General features: G+C 34.2%; 1 non-coding gene across 1 annotated transcript; it reads right to left on the reverse strand.

Annotated features, from left to right (window-relative positions):
• Positions 1 to 290: 290 nt before the first annotated feature.
• LOC114679128 (U7 small nuclear RNA) lies at positions 291 to 352 on the reverse strand. Its single transcript, XR_003730807.1, has one exon. It is a non-coding gene; the product is annotated as a U7 small nuclear RNA (small nuclear RNA).
• Between the last annotated feature and the right edge of the window lie 11,759 nt (positions 353 to 12,111).

A 12,111-nucleotide genomic window follows, 5' to 3' on the forward strand; every position in this document is an offset into this window, starting at 1 on the left:
AGGAAAGGTTTATGGGAAGGAAGAAGTGATGAATGGTGTGAAATGTCACCTAGTGGTCAACCAAAAGGATCTGAAAGATTTTCCTTTGTGCTTATGAATTTGAGAATTTGGATGACTTTATAGAGAAATTTAAATAGAATGATAAATAGCAAATATAGAACTTCTAAGAAGCTCAAATGAGAAAAATTTAGAAGAAAAAGAGTGCATGTAAAGAGAGAGATTTGTTCTATAAACTTGAGAGAGCTCTCTGAGAGGATTAGTCACATCGTCTTTGTGTGTGTATTGGCTGGGGAGGGTTTCTGCTAAAAAACAGAAAACCTGCTAGACAAATTCTAAAAGAGCTGTAACACTACTTCATGTCTCTTTGTAGTCTACTACTTTAAATTTTCAAAGAAAAATTTAGGTGATTTTTATATAAGTTTTACTTTATTTTACATAATTAAAAAATGTCATAGGTCAGGCTCTGTGGCTCACGCCTGTACGCCTGTAATCCCAGCACTTTGGGAGGCCGAGGTGGGTGGATCAGCAGAGGTCAGGAGTTCGAAACCAGCCTGACCAACGAGGTGAAACCCCGTCTCTATTAAAAATACAAACATTAGCCAGGCGTAGTGGCAGGGACCTCTAGCCCCAGCTACTCGGGAGGCTGAGGCAGGAGAATTGCTTGAACCCGGGAGGTGGAGGTTGCAGTGAGCTGAGATTGCACCACTGTACTCCAGCCTGGGTAACAGAGGAATACTCCATCTTAAAAAAAAAAAATACTATAAATAAGCCATCATATTTTAATTCAACTTTAATGAGTTATTTTTAATAAGTTTTTTTCTTACACTAATGCCGTTATCCAATTTAATGAAATATTTAATAAAATTTCAGTTTAACACATAACTCTGATTCAATGTATCTGATGAATTATTTGTTTGCTTATGATGATATTAATATAGAAAAAATCCTAAATAATAATAATAATGTGTTTTAGCTAGCCATACTTTTTACGTGCAGTGTACTTAGATTTGCAGACATTGGCAGTTCCATAAACTCATTTCAGTGTACCAGTTTTTCTTAACACAGATGAATAATAGAATTTTCCCCCAACTCACAACTCCAAAAGCTTTCTACTGTTTAATTCTATTCATGTGTTGTAATCCATACTTATTCACTCGAATTCTGTTACTTTTGCCTCAATTTGTAAAAGTGATAAAAACATAATTCCAAAACGTAACCTAGACCTTAAGTGCTGAAGAGTTTCTTGGCTTCCATTATATGCCTTACCTGTATTTCCATATATTAAATTATTTCATAAAGTCAAGGTCCATACATTCTCATGTGAACATCATTGATACATATGGTCTGGAAACAGAATATGAGAGGGAACAGCTAAGGTAATCTGTGAATTCATTCAATCCGTTTATGTCTGAGCCCATTGAGCTTTAGTGAGGAAAACAGTCATGCACCTTGAAACTAAAGGCTAATCTCCAGAGCAAAGAGCCCCAAGTGGTTTGATAGCAAGACTCACCCCTTACTCTCTCGATAGATGTTTGCACAGAAGAACATGGGTGAGGACGTGTAAAAATTGATGGTTTTGAGAAAAATGTACTTTTCTCGTGAAAAATTTTCAACATATTGTGATGTAGAAGGAAGTAGAACAGATAAAGAACTGGATATGTGTTGAGTGAGTACTAGAGAGGGATATATGGACAAAATAGAATGCCAAGTATTTACATTTGGACAGTATTACACCATAAAAAATAATGCAAAATAAGTTATTATGCAAAATTAAAGATGACAGGTTTCATCAGGTACCCAGATTTTAGGTTAAAGGTCATTGTTATCTCCCATTTTTCCAGAGTCACACAGTGAATTCATCAAAGGGTATTGATTCTTGGGTGATTAACACAGCCATGGAATTTTTCAAGGATGCTTTACATTAAATTTCTTTATGATTTAGGACAAATTTTGTTCATGTTACTTCCTTAAATTGTATATGCAATATAAATAATACTACCTGTTACTTAATTGTTACTGATGTTTGTCATTATTTCATCTAACCTAAATATTTATACAAGTGAAAACAAGAAGCTATATAATATGGGAATTAAGGCACTACATGGAGAATGATACACATTCCTCAGAAACCTTGTGTAATCAAAGAATTTCCAAGTTCCTACAACTTAAGCTTCCTAGAATTTGACTCTGATGACATACTGAAATCCACAATCTTATTGCCACTTCTTTTTTTCCCTTAATTTAAGAAACTGGCATAAAAACACAATTCTATTGCCAATCAAATTTTGGTTTTCTGAAATCCTAGTATAAGTAAGATTTTAAAATAAAGCAAAAACAAGAATAATGCATGTGGCTTTGTACTTCTCTTCAATAGGCCTGGATTTCCTGAGAAACTTTATAATCTCTTCAAAATCTGCACTCTGCTGCCTATTATATACTGAAATCTATGTAAATAAAGTATACAGACCACTTCTTACTGTTATATCTCCATTTAATAGCAATAAATCATTTTGGAAGCTCAAAGTGTTGAGATTTGAGAGAGCTTAACTGTTCACTGAGAGTAATGACAAGATACAATGCTTGGAAAATTGTGTGTGTGTGTGTGTGTGTGTGTGTGTGTGTGTGTGTATTCGTCACATACATCATAAGAAAATGAGTATTTAGGCCAGACATGGTGGCTCACGCCTGTAATCCCAGCACTTTGGGAGGCCGAGGCGGGTAGATCCCCTGAGGTCAAGAGATAGAGACCATCCTGGTCAACATGGTGAAACCCCATCTCTACTGAAAATACAAAAATTAGCTGGGCGTGGTGGCACAGGCCTGTAGTCTCAGCTACTCGGGAGGCTGAGGCAGGAGAATTGCTTGAATCCGGGAGGTGGAGGTTGCAGTGAGCCGAGATCACGCCACTGCGCTCTGGCCTGGTCACAGAGCGAGACTCCATCTCAAAAAAAAAAAAAAAAGAAGTATTTAAGTGGCATTATCATTAGTGTCCTAATGATTTCTAACTTTATTTCTATCAGATTTCTAACTTTTCAGTATTACCCGCTAGCTTTTAGCTTTTGTTCTCTTTAAAGAAAATTCACAGTACAAGATCTGTGGAAAATGTAATTGATTCTCAAATACTCAGTTCTCTTATAATTTCCTGTTCATGTCATTCTCCCGAACATGGACAGTATATTAAGTATAAACAAGGTGATTTCTAAATTTGAAGTAAAGGGCATGATGAGTACTCTTTCACACTGAATGTGGGTAGAAATCACCAGCTCTCAGGATGCTTGAAGCACAGACAACTGGTAGCTGAGAAGAACACTGAAGAACTGGGAATTTATCTAGATCTTATTTTAACTGCAGATCCTAGTATAACTCCTCATGATGAAAAATACCTATTTTTACCAATTCCACAAAATTGTTATCTTTATATTTCCATTCTCTGCACATCTGAAATAATGGTTTTAAATGAGAAAAATATTTTTTAAAATTTAATCACTCATGTAAAAAGAAGTTTTTTGTATGTTTTTGTTTTTTGTTTTTGTTTTTGTTTTTGTTTTTTGTCTTAGTGATATTTGTTGATTTTCTAGATCCTCCCTAACTTGCCCAGTAGGCACATGGGTCATTCAACAGATACACTCAACTGCCTTTATTTGAAAGTATCTATAAAAGGAACCCACTGCTCAGAGAACTGATCTCTGTATCCAACCTCAAAGTAACATTCCAAAAGAATTAAACCACTGCACAGCATCAATGCTGCCTAGCTACAAAGAAAAAGATCAGGAACTAGGATTTCTATGCTTAAAAGAAACATATTAAGTTATAGTTTAGGAAAATATTTTTCCTGTTTTAGTTATGGAGCTATTCCTCTAGACTATCTTTTTACTAGGTTTTAGTTTGTTGTTTAGCGGCTGTATTCTTAGAAACCTGACAATATGTTGACCACAGTTCAAATTTATTATATATAGCTCCAAAATTCATATTGAAAATTTTGGCCTTTTAAATAATACGATTCTCAAATCAACTTTACTCATAGTATTATACCAAATGTTGATACAATTTATGTGTGTTTGTTGATGCAATTATCAAAGATAATTCAAAACACAGCAATGTTTGTTATTTTTCAGGAAGTAACTTCTCAAGTATATTCCTTAAGTTGTTTAATATTGAAGGAAGAAAAATGGACCCTAAAATTTTCCTAATAGGCAGCTTTTACCTTAAAGGTAATCTATTACTTAAAATAATGTGATCAAAAACAGTTGTATTATTTGAAGTAAGAGTAAAGTTAATAGTGAAAACACAATACTATTTTTATTGTAGTTGAGGGTTTTTTTAAATTTATTTTCAAAGTATTTTCTCATAATGATTCTTCCAGGATATTTTAAGCTATTCCATATAAAAGTACAAATTTCTAGGAATCAGTACCAGTTAGTTACTAATAAAGTTTGAATTGTCATCTTTATTTCCCATTGTAACATTCATGAAAATGGACATATATATGCAACATTATTAGAGTTCTACAAATTCAGTTTAGATTTAATTATCTAAAAGATATCAAAGGGATCTTCACTAATCAAATCACAAAGAGGCTGTAGAATTCAAACAAAGAAGAAATAAAATATTTCCACTACCTCTTGGAGAGATGTGGGCTTCAGGGATGAAAAACCAACAGTAGCATCCTTTAAATTGGGATCTGGACAAGAATTTTAAAACCTAGTAACAAAATCTAGTAAATAAAAATTTCATCTAAATGATTACTGTCTAAATGTTTTTAAAACATAATATAAAGAAAATAATGATAAAATATAATACTTACCTGTGTATAAAATCCCAGATTTTTAAAATCAAAATGTAGAGTGAAGTGGGTGAGGCCAAATAAAATCATGCCTTTTATTTAAATAAAATATAAATGGATAGTTATTCTTTATGTTGTTAACTAGTGAATCCTATTTTTCTTAAAAAAGATAAAGACAATCACTAAGCATGAAAAGACAAGAATATTTTCTGAATAATTAGAGCAATAAAAACAAAAATAGCTTATGGAGGAAAAAGCCAAAATGCAGTAAAAATCAACAACTAAAACTCAGACAGAATCATGAAAATGTCCGTTATAATTATAAAATGAATGTATTAAATACATTAATATAAAAATATGTAGATTGTATACACATAAATATGTAGATAAAACACATAAAATTTAGCTTTGATTTAAAAATGAAATATTGGTATATTTTCTTGGGAAAAATACAATTAAAAAGTAAAACATGAAAAATATATATAAAAAGGCAAAAATTTGAGAGCTTTGTAAAAAATACCTTTTCAAGGATAATTGTATTAATTTTTGGCTTTAATTTGAAAATTTTGTTAATGCAAAAATTAGGAGGGGTCTTTGGTGGAAATAATGATTACTTTTTTCATTACGAGTGTTCTACTACAAAGTGTAGTATCATAGACCATATAGTCATAATTCTCTAGGCACATCTAAAACAATTTGTTTTAAAACTGCACAACTAAATGGAAATTGAACAACCTACTCCTGAATGAATACTGGGTAAATAACAAAATTAAGGCAGAAACAAGTAAGTTCTTTGAAACCAATGAGAACAAAGACACAATGTACCAGAATCTCTGGGACACAGCTAACGCAGTGTTTACAGGGAAATTTATAGCACTAAATGCTCACATGAGAAAGCGAGAAAGATCTAAAATCAATACCCTCACATCACAAAAGAATTAGAGAAGCAAGAGCAAGCAAATTCGAAAGCTAGCAGAAGACAAGAAATAACTAAGATCAGAGCAGACCTGAAAGAGACAGAGACACAAAAAAATCCTTCAAAAAATCAATGAATCCAGGAGTTGGTGTTTTGAAAAGATTAACAAAATAGTTAGACCGCTAGCCAGACTAAGAAAGAAGAAAAGAGAGAAGAACCAAATAGACACAATAAAAAATGATAAAGGGGATATAACCACTGATCTCACAGAAATACAAACTACCATCACAGAATACTATAAACACCTCTGTGTAAGTAAACTAGAAAATCTAGAAGAAATGGATAAATTCCTGGACACATACACCCTCCCAAGAATAAACAAGGAAGAAGTCGAATCCCTGAATAGACCAATAACAAGTTCTGAAATTGAGGGAGTAATTAATAGCCTACCAACCAGAAAAAGCCCAGGACCAGACGGATTCACAGCCGAATTCTACCAGAGGTACAAAGAGAAGCTGGTACCATTCTTCCTGAAACTATTCCAAAAAATAGAAAAACAGGGACTCCTCCCTAATTCATTTTATGAGGCCAGCATCATCCTGATATTAAGACCTGGCAGAAACACAGCAAAAAAAAGAAAATTTCAGGCCAATATCCCTGATGAACATTGATGCAAAAATCCTCAATGAAATACCGGCAAACTGAATCCAGCAGCACATCAAAAGGCTTATCCACCACGAACAAGTTGGCTTCATCCCTGGGATGCAAGGCTGGTTCAGCATACACAAATCAATAAATGTAATCTATCACATAAACAGAACCAATGACAAAAACCACATGATTATCTCAATAGATGCAGAAAAGGCCTTCAACAAAATTCAACACCCCTTCATGCCAAAAACACTCAATAAACTAGGTATTGATGAAACGTATCTCAAAATAATGAGCTATTTATGACAAACGCACAGCCAATATCATACTGAACGGGAAAAAGCTGAAAGCATTCCCTTTGAAAACCAGCACAAGACAAGGATGTCCTCTCTCGCCACTCCTATTCAACATAGTATTGGACGTTCTGGTCAGGGCAATCAGGCAAGGCCAAGAAATAAAGTATTCAAATAGGAAGAGAGGAAGTCAAAGTGTCTCTGTTTGCAGATGACATGATTGCATATTTAAGAAATCTCATCTTCTCAGTCTAAAAACTGCTTAAGCTGATAAGCAACTTCAGCAAAGTCTCAGGATACAAAATCAATGTGCAAAAATCACAAGCATTCCTATACACCAATAACAGACAAACAGAGAGCCAAATCATGAGTGAACTCCCATTCATAATTGCTACAAAGAGTATAAATACCTAGATATCCAACTTACAAGGGATGTGAAGGACTCTTTCAAGGAGAACTACAAACCACTGCTCAAGGAAATAAGAGAGGACACAAACAAATGGAAAAAAAATTCTATGCTCATGAGTAGGAAGAATCAACATTGTGAAAATGGCCATACTGTCCAAAGTGATTTATAGATTCAATGCTCTTCGCATTAAGCTACCATTGACTTCTTCACAGAATTAAAAAAAAAAAAAAACAAAAAAAACTACTTTAAATTTCACATGGAACCAAAAAAGAGCCTATATAGCCAACACAGTCCTAAGCAAAAAGAACAAAGCTGGAGGCATCATGCTACTTGACTTCAAACTATACTCCAAGGCTACAGTAACCAAAACAGCATGGTACTGGTACCAAAACAGATATATAAACCAATGGAACAGAACAGAGGCCTCATAAATAATGTCACAAAGCTACAACCATCTGATCTTTGACAAACCTGACAAAAATAAGCAATAGGGAAAGGATTCCCTATTTAATAAACGGTGTTGGGAAAATTGGCTAGCTATATGCAGAAAACTGAAACTGGACCCCTTCCTTACACCTTATACAAAAACTAACTAAAGATGGATTAAAGACTAAACATAAGGCCTAATACCATAAAAACTCTAGAAGAAAACTAGGCAATACCATTCAGGACATAGGCATGGGCAAAGACTTCATGACTAAAACACCAAAAGCAATGGCAACAAAAGCCAAAATTGACAAATAGGATCTAATTAAACTAAAGAGCTTCTGAACAGTAAAAGAAACTATCATCAGTGTGAACAGGCAACCTACAGAATGGGAGAAAAATTTTGCAGTCTATCCATCTGACAAAGGACTAATATCCAGAATCTACAAAGAACTTTAACAAATTTACAAGAAAAAAACAAACAATCCCATCAAAAAGTGGGCAAATGATATGAACAGACACTTCTCAAAAGAAGACATTTATGTGGCCAAAAAACATATGAAAAAAAGCTCATCATCACTGGTCATTAGAGAAATGCAAATCAAAAACACAATGAGATACCATCTCATGCCAGTTAGAATAGCAATCATTAAAAAGTCAGGAAACAACAGCTGCTGGAGAGGATGTGGAGAAATAGGAACACTTTTACACTGTTGGTGGGAGTGTAAATTAGTTCAACCATTGTAGAAGACAGTGTGGTGATTCTTCAAGGATCTAGAACCAGAAATACTATTTGATCCAGCAATCCCCTTACTTGGTATATATCCAAAGGAGTATAAATCATTCCACTATAAAGACACATGCACACATATCTTTATTGTAGTACTATTCACAATAGCAAAGGCTTGGAACCAACCCAACTGCCCATCAATTATAGACTGGATAAAGAAAATGCGGCACATACACACCATGGAATACTTTGCAGCCATAAAAAAGGATGAGTTCATGTCCTTTGCAGGGACATGGATGAAGCTATAAACCATCATCCTTAGCAAACTAACAAAGGAATGGAAAACAAAACACTGCATATTCTCATTCATAAGTGGGAATTGAACAACGAGAACACATGGACACAGGGAGAGGAACATTACATACCAGGGCCTTTTGGGGTGTGGGGGCAAAGGGAGGGATAGCATTAGGAGAAATACCTAACAAAGATGACAGGTTAACAGGTGCAGCAAACCGCCATGGCACATGTATATCTATGTAATAAACCTGCATATTCTGCGCATGTATCCCAGAACTTAAAGTATAATTTTTAAAAAAGAAAAAAAACAATTTGTTTTAAAATACCTCCTTTGCATTTAAGTATTCTTTTTGTCACTCTTTTATCTTCTGTTTCCAAAATAACTTAAAAACGTTCTGCCAAAGGAAAATAATTTTTTAAATAAATAACAATAACTGAGTCTAGGAATATGTCTTCAGTTATTACAACCAAGCACTACATTTTATTATGTGAAGGTCAAGGAATCTATCTAATATCCTGTTTATAGCAAAGAGTTTATATATTTTTCTCATTGATCTTGTATTTCTACATCTTTCTTACAAAGCATGCACTTGTATAGGAACATATAGACCATAATACAAAAAAATAGTATTTTGTATCTTTATCAAGGGAAATGAATTGTTCTCATTAATTACTTCCAGGACATAGCAATCTGACTGAGAATAGAAGATGGCCATGAACATAACTGGAAATGAAGCACATAAGGTCAGAGTTCAAAATTACCATAGTACAGTAGAAAAAACAACAGTCTACAAGTTAGGAGAATTTAGGAAGTTTCTTTTAGGAGAATTTTGGGACAATTAAGCATAGGACAAATCATTTTACATCTCAGCTTTCCCAGGTCTCATATTCCAAAATTGCATGATACTATGTAACTCCCAGGTATTGAACTTAGTCCAAACTTAAGGTTTTCCAGTGGGTGTCAGCATAAGGAAACTGTATAAACTTTTGAAGGTATTCTGTCATGTAGTAATAAATATAGCTTAAGAAAGTGCTATAATCATTAATTTGCATGGAATTAACAGTTAAAATACATATTTGTTAATGTAGGGTGAAAAAAGCACATTATAATAATATCAATTGTACTTGAGGTTCAAGGTTATTTTGTGAAAATAATAAAGAATTAAATAGAATAAAAAGTTATTACATATAATAAAAGCTAACAGGGAAACAGATCTTACAATTGATAATAAAGAAATTAAACCTATTTTAGAAAGCACAGGTTGGCAACCTATGGCCAAAATACCAAATCAAGGCACTTCCTGTTTTTGAAATAAAGTTTTACGCGAACATAAATACCTTCATTATATATTGTCTATGGCTGATTTTACCCTACAGAGATAGAATTGAATAGTTGCCATGAGAACATATGGCCCACAATGCTTAAAATATTTATTATCTAGCCCTTTATTGAAAAAGTTTGTCAACATCTGGTAGAGAAATTTCAAGATGAAAATGCTAACTAATGCCATACTAAAAATACAACCCAAATTAACTAAACTTTAGTTTGGAAGGAGTCTTTGGACTTCACAAAAGCTAAGTAAATAAGGCCCTTGTGATTTAAAAGATATAAGCATCCTAATATAGTTTTAAAGATTACAAATTTGAATCCCTAATAATTGGTAAAAAACATTTTATACAATTCACCATATTCCACATTTAGAAAAAATGTTTATATCTCACTTGATTTTTATCATTAAAAGTCAGAATGTTTTACATCATTAATAGTATTCATAATTGAATACACATGCACACACTTGGTGCACTTCTGAAATGTTTCATAACCATTGATTAAAATAAAAATACATTCTTTGAATTACAGTCTTCATTGGCATTTGTTCTCCCATAGAAAAGCCTTCCACTCAGACAGAGTCCTAGTATTTTCAGTGACTAGTCTGGTATACAGAATGTGCCCTACAAGTTAAATAAATAAATTTCTTCTGGAAAAAAATATATGTAAACTTTGTCTTTTGTTACCTATTGGATTATGAAAGGAAGATTTTGGTTGCTGTTCATTTTTCTGTAGACATTTGCAGGGAAATGAAAATAGGTCATGTAAATTATATTAATCACAAGCACACAATTTCCAGAGATTGCCTTTCACTTGAAGATAATGAAACAGCCATGGCTGGTTAGCTTCTGATTTACTTTAAGTTTCTATATCTGATATTTCCACTTAAATAGATATGTAAGTCTCTTCTTTAAATATTGAATTTATCCAGAAACAGTCTTTCTTTCCATGGCTTTAAATGAATATTGATTTTTCTTTTAGCTTTAAAAGCCATCGAGTCTTAAAATGTATCAGTAATTATTATAAAAATTAAATAGTGCAAGTAAAATGATCCCCTTTAATTAATCTAGTTGAGCAGCTAATGATCACATTTTTTACATAAAAATGTATTCCTTTCTGTGTTGGTCCAGAGGCATTTCATCAGGAAGAAGTATGATAAGAAGAGTGCAGTTATCTCCATCCATACAGAGCTGATTATAATGTAGAAGTCTTGTAACTAGTCATTTCATTTCAGAAGCTTATTGATATGGCTCAGCTGTGTCCTCACCCAAATGTCATTTTGAATTGTGTCTCCCATAATTCCCATGTATCATGGGTGGGACCCAGAGGGAGATAACTGAATCATGGGGTGAGTCTTTCCCATGCTGTTCTCATGATAGTGAATAAGTCTCACAAGGTCTGATGGTTTTATAAAGGGGAGGCCCCTTGCACAAGCTCTCTTTGCATGCCTCTATGTAAGATGTGACTTCGCTCCTCCTTCACCTTCTACCACGATTGTGAGGCCCCCCAAAATGTAGAACTGTAAGTCAATTAAACCTCTTTCCTTTATAAATTACTCAGTCTCTGGTATGTCTTTATTAGCAGCATGAGAACAGGTTAATACAGTAAATTGGTACAAGTAGAGTGGGATGCTACTGTAAAGATACCCAACAATGTGGAAGTGACTTTGGAACTAGGTAACAGGCAGAAGCTGGAGCACATTGGAGCACTCAGAAGAAGACAGGAAGATGTGGGAAAGTTTGGGACTTCCTTGAGACCTGTTGAATGTCTTTGACCAAAATGCTGATGGTGATATAGACAATAAAATCCAAGCTGAGGCAGTCTCAGATGGAGATGAGGAACTTTTTGGGAACAGGAGTAAAGGTTACTCTTGCTATGCAAAGAGATTGTCGGCATTTCGCCCCCCACCCTAGAGATCTGTGGAACTTTGAACTTGAGAGAGATGATTTAGGGTATCTGGTGGAAGAAATTTCTAAGGGGCAAAGCAATCAAGAGGTGACAGGCATAAAAGTTAGGAAAATTTGCAGCCTGATGATACAATAGAAAAGAAAAACCCATTTTCTGGGGAGAAATTCAAGCCACCTGCAGAAATTTGCGTAAGGAAGCAGGAGATGAATGATAATCACAAGGACAATGGGGAAAATGTCTCCAGGCCATGTCAGAGACCTTCACAGCAGCCCCTTCCATCACAGGCCTAGGAGGGGAAAATGCTTTCATGGATGGGGACCAGAACCCCCCTGCTCTATGCAGCCTTGGGACATGGTGCCCTGCATTCC

Source organism: Macaca mulatta, chromosome 6 (assembly GCF_049350105.2).
Source record: "Macaca mulatta isolate MMU2019108-1 chromosome 6, T2T-MMU8v2.0, whole genome shotgun sequence".
In the NCBI taxonomy this organism is placed as follows: Eukaryota; Metazoa; Chordata; class Mammalia; order Primates; family Cercopithecidae; genus Macaca; species Macaca mulatta.